The following is a 12222-nucleotide window of genomic DNA, read 5'->3' on the forward strand; positions in this document are numbered from 1 at the left end:
CAAGCTCCAGCTCACACAGAGTTAAATAGCTACATATTATGAAGGACATAATTCACACGTAGCAACATTGTAGGACATATGTACTTGTTTCTGGATATGAGCTGAAGCCCAAGGCATAAAAATGGACAAGAGGGTTGAGAGAAAGGAGGTAAACTGACTCGCAAACAAGAGAAAGTGGGGGACAAAAGAAAGCGGGGGGAGAAGAAACCAGAAAGAGACGGGAAAAAGAGCTAATGGGAGAGAAATGGATAAGGGAAGAAGAAACTTATAGAGGGAGGAGCAGAGGGAAAAAGAGCAAATGGAAAAGGGAAGAGAAAGATATGGAGAAGGGAAAAAGAGAAAATAGCAGGGAAACAAAAGAGAAAGCCAGGGAGAAGGGTATAAAAAGAGCTTATTTTACGGATTTCAGAACTGATAACCACTTTCTCATAGCAGAAAGCAGTAGGCGTGTCTCAAGCCACAGTGATGAACAAAAAAAAAAAAAAAAAAAAAAAAAAAAACATGGGCATTTTGTCCCATGTCAACAGCTTATACGTACATACATCAGATATAACACGTCAAGTTAGGTGCATATGTCTTACTTACAGAGTGGGAGGAAATGATAGTTAGTAATACGTATGACATACTCACAGAATAGGTAAAAGGCACTGATAAGATCATTTATTTGACTAATAACGTGAGAAAGGAGAGGAGAGGAAAGCTTGTGACACACATTATTAGAAAAGTACTATTTTGGGATTGTTGGATGGACTATATTAGGAACATAATTATAATCCTCCCAAACAGAATAACTACAATAAACTGCAGAACTCACGCAGAAAAAGGGCCTCTGCGCTAAAAGGTCATCGAGTCAGGGCAAAAAGTTAATCAGGAAAATTCCCTTGGCATATTTTGTTGAAATCGGATTACCTACGAGAGAGTTATCAAATATGCAGACATAATAAAATATCCACTCCTATTTATATGAACAATGTAGGTTCAGTTTTCAAGAGATTAAAATGAAAATCGCCGGGTTTAAACTTAGAACGGGGCTTTGTTCAACCAACTAAACTAACTATCCTCAGTTTTAGACGAATAGGCAGATGTTAATAAATAATTTAATTTTGTTCAGAGATATGCAGGCTTTATTGAGAGGGAGGGAGGTTGAAAGAGGAAGAGGCGAGAGGGAGAAAAAGAGAGAAAGAGGACAGGGAACGAGAGGGAGAGAGAGAAAGGAGACATTAGAGGGGCGAGCGAGCAAGGGGATAGGAGGGGGTGGGAGGGAGAGAGAAAGGGGATAGAAAGGGACGGGAGTGAGGGAGAGAAGGAAACAAGAGAGGGGGAGAGATGTAGATAAAGAAAGGGGAGAGGGAGGGAGAGATGAGAGATAGGGGAGTAGGGGAGAGGGAGGGAGAGATGAGAGGGGAGGGGAGAAGATTCAAAATGATAACAATATTAAACAAAGGCCTACAACTTCTTCTGGTTAAGGTCGTTGTCAGGGTTGTCCCAGATTGTTATCTGTTGTGAGAGTTAATTTAGACACCACGCTTAGCACGCCCTATATCCGGTCTCTTAATAAAGCCTTAGATCTGTCTATTAATATCATGGACTTTTCTGTCAATACACCGCCATTTTCTGTCTATTCTCTATTCAACAGAGTCTATTGCAATTGTATCATAGTCATAACCTACATATTATCTCCATTTTCTATCTTATCTCTTTCTGTTCCTGCATCCATTTATCCAACCATAGAAAGTTAGTGATGCAATTATCACCTGCCACCTTTGTTTCCATTTCCATCGATTGTAACCATCTTTTGTATCTCTGCCTACACTTCTCTTCATTCTCCTTATCCTTATCTCTTTCGATAACTCCTTCCTCTCCGCCTAGAGATAGCCCTATTTCTGTTCCTTCATCCACTTCATCCATGGTCGAAATCTTACTAGTCTTCATTTCCTTTTTCCTCTCCAATGCACCACAATACAGTGTCTAGCCTACCGTATTTCAAGCTACAATCCTTTACAATGCATCTCAAATAAGACAAAGAATGAATCTCAAGATTTCATAAGAGAATACAGTAACGAGACTACCTCCCTAGTGCCTTCAGAGTACTCATCCTACCGTACTAGTACGTAGTACCTACCATTTTCTTACTCCTCTTCAAAACCCAACACAATACAGTATGCCAATTATCCACAGTAAGGAGAAGAGGCGGGATTTTCCTCGAAGACTACAGTACCCTAAAATACCTAACTATTCAACCGTACCACATTTTTACTTCTGTACATAACATTATTCTTACCGTTTTTTTTTATTATTATTGGATACTTGTGTTTTTCTTCACCGACTCGAGTTTCGCCTATTTTATAGGCTTCTTCATGGGAAACTTCTTCAAGGGAAAGACCTATGGGAACAGACAGACACACAGACGACATCAAAGCGAATACATTATTCATAAGATATTCATTTTGATAGAACCATCACCAGACAAGACAAATTCAAATATGTAAACAAGTCAAATTCACTTGACAGGCCAAAAAACAAGTGCGAAGTGAACACAAAAAGTCAAATGGTAAAAAATCGTTATCATAAAAGAAGAGATAAGGAAAGTAACTATGGTTTTGACAAACTGCCAAACACAAGCCAATTTCAAATAGAAATGTGTAGATATGTTGCCAGGACATCAGGACAAACTTTCCAGGAAATGAGCGAAAATTATGTTCAAACCGGGATGACACTTTTTAATAATTGACCAGTTTTACTATTTTGTCATTTTACATCCGTTAGGGAAGGCATTTTTTGATAGTCAGTAATTATTTTTCATCCCCTAGGAAAGTAATTCCAAAATGCATTTCCACTTCCTACCGTACGTATGAATAATTCGTGTAAGCTCCAGACACTTCATGCAGCTGTACCCTATCCCTTTTGAGAATTAATTGAGCGTTCAAACTTGGCAAAAGTTGGCAATGTATCATTTTGTACATTCCGGTAGCAGGTAATTTGGCAAGTCTAATTACAATAAATCAACGTGTAATGTAAAAACTTCCAATAGTCGCTCCAAAATGTAAAGAAGGTCCAAAAAGTTCACCATTGTACAACAGTGGAAACAGTAGAAACCTTAAAGGGAGATTAAAGAGAGTTTTAATTTATGGCAAATTCTGCGGAAATTAAAAAAACAGCTTAAGAGAAGAAATAAGAAAAATGAGAAAAGTTTGTTCCGCTTCTGCGGAAATAAGATTCTCGAGTGCCACAAGGGCGATCCGTTTTATAAAGAAGAATCTGAATCAAGAAAAAAGAAAATGTTTCTTAAATGAGTAGTTGACAGGAGTGAGCACTGCAGGCTACAGACCAATTGACCCCAGGGAAAAATCCAATACTTTCTTCTTACTTTGTACTTGTAAGTTTCCTATATCCCTTTACCTATAGATAATAGAAAAACAGGACAACCAATATACTTAAGTACCTTTACCTACGTACAGAATCCTTTTTATAACCTTCCACCGTCTCTTTCGAACAAAATCGCTACAATTTTTTTCCCCTTCTGGCTATCTAGGATTTAAAGTATGTACGACAGACATACTACTTGTTTGTGAAGTTGTTTCATTTTTATAATCTTCTGCTCTTTAGGTATTATTTAATTTAATTTCTTTGGGCGCTCATGCACGAGTAGCCCGAGTAAACGAGTATGTACAATTATTGTTCGGTACATAGGTTGATATTAAAAAAATGAAACAAAGGGATTCACATTTTGAGCACCCCTTTGTACATAATTAATACTGTAGTTACAAGTATCATCATAACGGACAACCTCGTATTATGTAGCAAAATAAACACAGCTACTTGCTACAAAGAACTTTTTTCCAGCATCAAAAGCCCGTCTGAAACAGCGCACATTCCTTTTGTTTAGAAAATGTGTGAGCTGTTAAATAACTAAAAAAATGAAACAAAGGGATTCACATTTTGAGCACCCCTTTGTACATAATTAATACTGTAGTTACAAGTATCATCATAACGGACAACAATTGCGTAGGTACTCGTATTATGTAGCAAAATAAACACAGCTACTTGCTACAAAGAACTTTTTTCCAGCATCAAAAACCCGTCTGAAACAGCGCACATTCCTTTTGTTTAGAAAATGTGTGAGCTGTTAAATAACATTGGTACAGAAAGAAAAGTTTAAAAGCATATCTACATCTCCAAATGAACACTGTTCTCTAAAATGTTAAATGTAGGTATCATGTTTTCACGTAAAAAGCATACTCCATTTCATTCTTCTTCCATTTAGCGTAGATGTTCTCAGAGGTATTATATTCTTCAATTTCCTGAAAATATTTCTAGTAATGAAAAACGAAAAGACATATCATCCAGCTAGCATCATTAAACAACAAAAAAGCATCTCGGAAAACATATACAGAGGAGGCGTTCTTCAGGAAATAGGTAGGCAGTTTCACGTAAAAAGCATACTCCATTTCATTCTTCTTCCATTTAGCGTAGATGTTCTCAGAGGTATTATATTCTTCAATTTCCTGAAAAAATTTCTAGTAATGAAAAACGAAAAGGCATATCATCCAGCTAGCATCATTAAACAACAAAAAGCATCTCGGAAAACATATACAGAGGAGGCGTTCTTAAGGAAATAGCTAGGCAAGAAATGTTTTTCTTGCAAAATACGAGTAAAGCCTTTCAAACGGGAATGATTGTCGTTACATTCGGATTAGAAGACTACAGGAATATCCAGGTATCCTGCAAAAGATAAAGCATTGTTTAAATGCATTCCGCAGCAGCTGCAAAAAATGAAGAAATGTTTAAAGACAACCACCACTCCGTTCACTGTCAATAGAAAAGTGATGCCAATCAAAACTTTCAAAGTCAAGGTAACCCAGCTACTGATGAAAGAATCAAACAAGTTATTGGTGAGCTAGCTTCTAGCTTTCAAACGGGAATGATTGTCGTTACATTCGGATTAGAAGACTACAGGAATATCCAGGTATCCTGCAAAAGATAAAGCATTGTTTAACTTTAAATGCATTCCGCAGCAGCTGCAAAGAATGAAGAAATGTTTAAAGACAACCACTACTCCGTTCACTGTCAATAGAAAAGTGATGCCAATCAAAACTTTCAAAGTCAAGTTAACCCAGCTACTGATGAAAGAATCAAACAAGTTGTTGGTAAGCTAGCTTCTAACTCTAGCTGACAAAAGGAGAAATCAACCCAGAATGAAATAATATCAAACACTGAAAGCAATACACTGAGAATTCAATTCAATTCAATTTTTATTGTATTGTTAATGAAAGAATATCATACACTAATGCCCTAGACAACAATAAAATTAGAGATTAAAGTTTTCCTGCTGTATAACCAACTGTTCAGAGCCAAAAAGTGATCTCATAACCACCTCTCGTGGGGAAAAATCTTTAAAAAACTTGCAATCTCTCAGCAACTCTGCAGACCCCGTTTTGCTGCAACTAAACTAACTATCCTCAGTTTTAGACGAATAGGCAGATGTTAATAAATAATTTAATTTTGTTCAGAGATATGCAGGCTTTATTGAGAGGGAGGGAGGTTGAAAGAGGAAGAGGCGAGAGGGAGAAAAAGAGAGAAAGAGGACAGGGAACGAGAGGGAGAGAGAGAAAGGAGACATTAGAGGGGCGAGCGAGCAAGGGGATAGGAGGGGGTGGGAGGGAGAGAGAAAGGGGATAGAAAGGGACGGGAGTGAGGGAGAGAAGGAAACAAGAGAGGGGGAGAGATGTAGATAAAGAAAGGGGAGAGGGAGGGAGAGATGAGAGATAGGGGAGTAGGGGAGAGGGAGGGAGAGATGAGAGGGGAGGGGAGAAGATTCAAAATGATAACAATATTAAACAAAGGCCTACAACTTCTTCTGGTTAAGGTCGTTGTCAGGGTTGTCCCAGATTGTTATCTGTTGTGAGAGTTAATTTAGACACCACGCTTAGCACGCCCTATATCCGGTCTCTTAATAAAGCCTTAGATCTGTCTATTAATATCATGGACTTTTCTGTCAATACACCGCCATTTTCTGTCTATTCTCTATTCAACAGAGTCTATTGCAATTGTATCATAGTCATAACCTACATATTATCTCCATTTTCTATCTTATCTCTTTCTGTTCCTGCATCCATTTATCCAACCATAGAAAGTTAGTGATGCAATTATCACCTGCCACCTTTGTTTCCATTTCCATCGATTGTAACCATCTTTTGTATCTCTGCCTACACTTCTCTTCATTCTCCTTATCCTTATCTCTTTCGATAACTCCTTCCTCTCCGCCTAGAGATAGCCCTATTTCTGTTCCTTCATCCACTTCATCCATGGTCGAAATCTTACTAGTCTTCATTTCCTTTTTCCTCTCCAATGCACCACAATACAGTGTCTAGCCTACCGTATTTCAAGCTACAATCCTTTACAATGCATCTCAAATAAGACAAAGAATGAATCTCAAGATTTCATAAGAGAATACAGTAACGAGACTACCTCCCTAGTGCCTTCAGAGTACTCATCCTACCGTACTAGTACGTAGTACCTACCATTTTCTTACTCCTCTTCAAAACCCAACACAATACAGTATGCCAATTATCCACAGTAAGGAGAAGAGGCGGGATTTTCCTCGAAGACTACAGTACCCTAAAATACCTAACTATTCAACCGTACCACATTTTTACTTCTGTACATAACATTATTCTTACCGTTTTTTTTTATTATTATTGGATACTTGTGTTTTTCTTCACCGACTCGAGTTTCGCCTATTTTATAGGCTTCTTCATGGGAAACTTCTTCAAGGGAAAGACCTTTAATTTGATATATAGGTCGACCAGGTTTGGATAAGTCCTGCCTATGGGAACAGACACACAGACGACATCAAAGCAAGAGGTACCTACTGAATTTTGCTTCGTAAGTACCTTTTCGTATTTACTCATTACAAAAGTATAAAAACATGAAGTTTTCCCAAACGTATTAGGTACCTATGTATTATTAAACATGAAGAATGATAACAATGAACTAAAATAATACAAAAGAATTTAAGTTCGTTTCTGAAATCATATCGCTGGAACAAGAGATTAAATAAAAAATCCTTTTACTCCCACGCCACGTTTGAATAACGTAAAGTAACAGAAAGTTAGGAAAAAAAGGACATGTCCTATGTACCTATAGGACATACAGATGATGGTGCTTATTCGTCATTAATGTCATTTCGAATAGCTAGGTATTTAACACCGAAAGATAATATGTAGCTTCAAAATAAACAATGGAAGGCAATATTTGTAATTCTGTACTCTTCAAATGGATTCTAAAGGTGTGTCCACACATAGTCGAGGGCCGTCGATCGATGATCACGGCCGGTCGACTATGTGGACGCACCTTAAGACTTTTCCCTGTATATTTGACAGTTCGACACCCATCAATATTGTCTGGATTTCGATATGTCATCACTCGAGTATTTTTAGTTCCAATCACTCATCTTTTTCATTCACAAATTGCCAGGATTTTGAATTTCAGGTCAAAGCTCCGAATACAATTTTTAACGTTCCATAATCTGTCATACAAAATGTCAAATGACAAAATAAGTAGGATAAATACACTTACAGGGTGGACATCCCTACGAACATTCTAATCTATCACACATTTACCCAATAGGAAAATGTTACCCATCCTGGTAGTGGCTGTAGGCAGTATATTGAATAAAATTACGAGGACATAGAGCACCATAAGATGACGTATTAGAATGAGATCAGAATTCGGGAACATTTTTGTTTATAATATGAAAAAAAAATTATATTATAAACGAAAAGGCATGTCCCTAAAAATGCCTAAGCGTGATAAAAGATGGATGAGCAGCAAAATTAAAGTAAAAGTCGAATAAATGTAAGGAAAAGGAATAGAAAAATAGTAAGAAATGCCTTGGAATAATGCAAAAGCGGTGCCGAAGGGAAAAAAAGTTGACGAGACACTCAACATATCAAAAAGTCATACGTTTGTCTCTTAATTCTCTCGCAAATAGGACAATATTGCAAATTGCAAGAGAGGCAGTGGAAACTAGAAATTCAGACACTACGAAAATATGAGTTGACAATAACAGCGCACAATAAAATTTGACATTTGTTTGAAATGCTTATTTTACTACTGTAACTTAACTATTATGGTGGGTCACTGAAATTTAGGTGTTTTAAACATTTTTTTACGTTTATTTGTACCTGGTACCTACCTACCTAATAAAACAAGTAAGTAAGCAAATTAAAGAATCATTGAGTAGAAACATTTGCAGTTGAATGCGTAGGGATATTTTAATCTACTGTGACTGTGAATGCAAAACCAACCACCTGTTTTCTACTTCATCCTAAACTCCTAACGTCCTTATCTTCTCATTCTTTTACTGCACCTTCATTTATCCTTTTGACATTTGTTTGAAATGCTTATTTTACTACTGTAACTTAACTATTATGGTGGGTCACTGAAATTTAGGTGTTTTAAACATTTTTTACGTTTATTTGTACCTGGTACCTACCTAGCTACCTACCTACCTACCTAATAAAACAAGTAAGCAAATTAAAGAATCATTGAGTAGAAACATTTGCAGTTGAATGCGTAGGGATATTTTAATCTACTGTGAGTGTGAATGCAAAACCAACCACCTGTTTTCTACTTCATCCTGAACTCCTAACGTCCTTATCTTCTCATTCTTTTACTGCATCTTCATTTATCCTGTCCCTTTATTTAACGCCTCCTCCCTTTTCCATTCCTTCTCTCAAGTCTTTCTCAACTTTATCTATCCTAAAATACATAATAAATAACACGGGAAGGTAATCAGGAAAGTACCTGACTTACTACCTGGTAAAAACGTCATCTCTTGAAACGACAGTAGCTTCCAACTCTAGCTAATAATTTAGTAAAACCACTAGTATAGGGTGGCAGGAAATGTATCAGATATTAACTTGCTACGACTGCGATAGTTTAGTGATTCCCTTGAACCCAAATCCATTATTATTACCTATTAAGACAAAAGTTCTGCTTTTTTCTGGTACTATGAGGCAATGCCTCATTGAGGCATGGCTCCCAATGATAAAATTTACCGTAGGTGCACCACTGAAATATCCTTGTAACTTGAAAAACACAGACGGGATTTGACAGATACCCTCTCATGAGAAATGACCTTACTCAACAAAACTCATCCTGACAAGGTGGTCCTTTTGGCCAAAGGACCTCTTATCAATCGGGAATAAAAAGGTACTTTTCAGGCTTACATACACCAAAGCTCTCACTTAACAAGCGAGGGCAACTCAAAGGAGTTAGGATCTGACTCACTGACTGAGTAGTGAAAAAAGAGCAGTTCCTTTTCATAACTCACTCACTCTTCACACATCTCTAAAAGGTACTTACTGAATTTTGCTGCAAGTAAAACAAGAATTTTATTCTGCTTATGAAACGAAAAGACTAGTTTAAAGAGGTACCTACTGAATTTTGCTTCGTAAGTACCTTTTCGTATTTACTCATTACAAAAGTATAAAAACATGAAGTTTTCCCAAACGTAGGTACCTATGTATTATTAAACATGAAGAATGATAACAATGAACTAAAATAATACAAAAGAATTTAAGTTCTGAAATCATATCGCTGGAACAAGAGATTAAAAAATCCTTTTACTCCCACGCCACGTTTGAATAACGTAAAGTAACAGAAAGTTAGGGGGAGGATCTGACTCACTGACTGAGTAGTGAAAAAAGAGCAGTTCCTTTTCATAACTCACTCACTCTTCACACATCTCTAAAAGGTACTTAATGAATTTTGCTGCAAGTAAAACAAGAATTTTATTCTGCTTATGAAACAAAAAGAATAGTTTAAGTGGTGCTTGGTTAATTACCCACTTTTACTGTCGAAAGTTTTAATGAATTTATATAGGAGAGCAACCTTTTAATGTCTACGACTTTGAAAGTTTCAACGTTCCTATCATGATGTTTCAAGTGCTTTATTTAGACTGTCGAGGGTAGGACATGAAGTCTCTTTATTTCATCACTTTAATATAGCATAGCACCACGTTAGAGTATAGTACCCAATGGGTACTAGTAAGTAGTAAAGTTTTACTTTCCAAATTAAATGGGTCTGGTAGCTGGGGAGTTCAGCTCATTTGCCACTAATTGCTTTTCTGAGAAATCATATTTCAATACTTCCTATGTATATGTAAGAGTATCTAGGTAGAGGTAGGTAGGTACATGGGTACAAAATTTTGTAATTCAATTGACCTCACGAGGCTGAGTGCACCCCGAAATAACACGTGATGTCCCCAACAGTCACCCGTCCATATACTGTCCACCATACTTTGTGTCATGGATATGCATATTATGCATAGATATTACTCTAACTTAATTAAAGGATTTACGTTAGCTACACCCGTTAATGGTCATAATCTCATCAGTAATTCATTGGCATCTGTAACTAGAGATGTATTTTTCTTCATAGTTGTCATTTTGTGGAGTATCCAAGTAGGGAGGGAGGTAGGTACCTATTTGAGGGGAAAAATCTTTAGAAAAGAGAAACGATAGGAGAACGGCTGTATAAACTTCACAAGAGCGGAGTACTCAGCCAAAACTTGAGTTGTTTGAAGAGATTTCTGTCTGACACTGACACGTGCTTGGAACTTTGGTTTGGAGGAAGATTACAGAAGTGTCTTCGGTAATCTCAAGATAGAAAATGTTGAACTTAGTTGGAAATTTTGTTATAGGTATTACACACTAAGAAATCTGAAATCAGATTGGAAAATTTGTAAATGCTCAAATAATGGATAATATTGGACAAAAAAAAATGTTGAACTTAGTTGGAAATTTTGTTATAGGTATTACACACTAAGAAATCTGAAATCAGATTGGAAAATTTGTAAATGCTCAAAATAATGGATAATATTGGACAAAAAAAAATAGTCAAATAAATAAAAGGATCAAATTCGTGTGTTTTGGAGAACTTTTCCTAAAGCTGAACACCAAACCAACATTCATAAGAATTTGGTGTCCTTGGTATGAAATATGAATGCGTTGCATCCAAGCACAAACCTATCTATTCACCTAAACAGTTGTACTGTTGCGAAACTAATCTTACTACTGTGCATTGCGGGTAATAAAGCAGAACTATGCTAGATTGTGGGTAACACAGTGGAACTTTCAAGGGACACGGAAATAATTGGAACTCTGTGTATTCCCCAAAGCAAGTTGAGCTGTAAACTTTACCACGAAAACTTCCAGATATTCCCACGGGATTGAAACAAAAGGAGTGGCGACTCGGAACAGATAAGGTAGCTGTATGAGTAGGGATGACAATGGAAAACCAGGAAGAGACATTAAATAAAATATTAAAGGAAAATATGCACTACTGGTGACCGAGTGAATGAGGTCTCAGTTTAATGGCTAAACTTTTATCTCGACAACCAATTTGGCAATGGTAATTAGCTAATTAGAGTGTCTCCTATGCACCAACTCTCCATTGGTTTGCCAATAAATGAAATTCAGCCAAAGTAAAAAATTAAAATTTGATAGTAAAATGAAATTTGGAATAGTGAAATGTAGTCACATAATTGATATACTCGTAAATCGAAGGATTTAACTGCACTACGATTCCTGATTTTGGCACTACGTTTAATGCAAATAGGACAATATTGCAAATTGCAAGAGAGGCAGTGGAAACTAGAAATTCAGACACTACGAAAATATGAGTTGACAATAACAGCGCACAATAAAATTTGACATTTGTTTGAAATGCTTATTTTACTACTGTAACTTAACTATTATGGTGGGTCACTGAAATTTAGGTGTTTTAAACATTTTTTACGTTTATTTGTACCTGGTACCTACCTAGCTACCTACCTACCTACCTAATAAAACAAGTAAGCAAATTAAAGAATCATTGAGTAGAAACATTTGCAGTTGAATGCGTAGGGATATTTTAATCTACTGTGAGTGTGAATGCAAAACCAACCACCTGTTTTCTACTTCATCCTGAACTCCTAACGTCCTTATCTTCTCATTCTTTTACTGCATCTTCATTTATCCTGTCCCTTTATTTAACGCCTCCTCCCTTTTCCATTCCTTCTCTCAAGTCTTTCTCAACTTTATCTATCCTAAAATACATAATAAATAACACGGGAAGGTAATCAGGTAAGTACCTGACTTACTACCTGGTAAAAACGTCATCTCTTGAAACGACAGTAGCTTCCAACTCTAGCTAATAATTTTTGCTATCTAACGC

This window comes from Diaphorina citri, unplaced genomic scaffold, assembly GCF_000475195.1.
Source record: "Diaphorina citri unplaced genomic scaffold, Diaci psyllid genome assembly version 1.1 scaffold81, whole genome shotgun sequence".
NCBI lineage: Eukaryota > Metazoa > Arthropoda > Insecta > Hemiptera > Psyllidae > Diaphorina > Diaphorina citri.